Genomic DNA, 1,544 nt, shown 5'->3' with positions numbered 1-1,544 from the left:
TCCCTTCCTCTCCCTCTTTTACCCCTACCCTTCTGGCATCACCATTCCCACTCCTGGATTCTGTGTGTCATGAGCTTCCATCCCTTTCTGTACCCATGTACATGTTCTGGTCTAGTCTGAACTGGGAAGCAGTACTGGGGTCATGGTAGTTGGGGGTGAAGAAGCCTCAAGGAACCAGAGGAATATATGTGTTTCATTGATGCTTTACTGAACACTGGTGACTCATCCCTCCCTGTGGGCCCTCTGTGGGGAGATTGTTCCACTATCTCCAAAATGGACTTTGGATCTCTGCTGCATTCCCCCTTGTTCTTAACCATATGTGTTTGTTATGTGTCTGCTGATGCCTGTTACCCAGTCCCTATGACTCCTCATGATTGTACCAACGGTGTGCTTCTTCCATGTTGACTTGTTGCTTCACTGCTGAATGGCGACTTGAGTAACTTTGAGCCTTTAAGACCCCAGACAGTATATCTTTTAATAGCCGGGCACCATGCACCCTCTTCAGCACATTTGCTTATGTATGTTTTGTCTTCAGCGATTGTTTTGGGAGGGTGAACATCTCAGATTGCCAATTAGCTAAAACAAAGTGTTGTCGTATTGAGGGAGGGTATGAGCAGAGGCTCAAAGTCCATCTCTTACCTCAGTGTATTGCTGTATACATATATGTACTTGGGCCAATACCTCTATTTTTGTGGATCAATGTATTTACATACGTACACCACTATGTTTATCCCTCTATCCTTTGCTTTGCTTCCTTGGTCCTTCCTCTGTTTCCTTTTACCTTCCTCCTGCCCTACTGTCTCTCTCCCCTTATTTCTGCCTCTAGATACCTCCTCTTAGCTAGTTTGCTGTTGCTCTGACACCCCACACACATCCCTCCACCTTGGATCCCTATCTCCTTCTTGTTATTGATTCTAACACCCAAGTTGTTCTCTTGTCCATAGCACAGCCTGCTCACCGCCCCCCTCCCCCACCACCCTTACCTCCCAGGTCTCCCTGGGACTGTTGGTCCTGCTACTCCAGCCTCAGGCATGCTGATGGTTCCCAGGTTTACAAGTCATCTATTAAATAAACTCTAGCAAATTTATATTATTGCCTTAATAGATATTTGTTTAAAAACCATGTTTCTTATCACAAACATGCAAGTCTGTACCTAGAATCTGTTTATTGGATTCATATACAATGAACTTCAATGGAGAATGTGTCAGCTTGATAAACACACACACACACACACACACACACACACACACACACACCTAATAGATCCATGATATGGTAAATATAGAATTGGAAATTTGGGGGCAGGCCAATAGTGACAGAGGATTGGGTAGCCAGTGTCAAGGATTTCAGATGCCATCACTTTCTGATCACAGCAACAGTGAAAAGTGTTTATCACGGGCATAATCACACAATGTAGTTTGAATGTAGTTCCTTCTTGTTTGACTTGCAGGATTCTAATTCTGTCTTTTTTTTTTTATCATTTTGTTGGGAGCTTGTACAACCCTTAACACAATCCATCCATCCATCCATTGTGTCAAGCACAT

Source organism: Echinops telfairi, unplaced genomic scaffold (assembly GCF_000313985.2).
Source record: "Echinops telfairi isolate 266 unplaced genomic scaffold, ASM31398v2 ScPeMD7_7468;HRSCAF=8506_0, whole genome shotgun sequence".
NCBI lineage: Eukaryota > Metazoa > Chordata > Mammalia > Afrosoricida > Tenrecidae > Echinops > Echinops telfairi.
The sequence above is the reverse complement of the archived record's forward strand: the minus strand, read 5'-3'. Positions refer to the sequence as shown.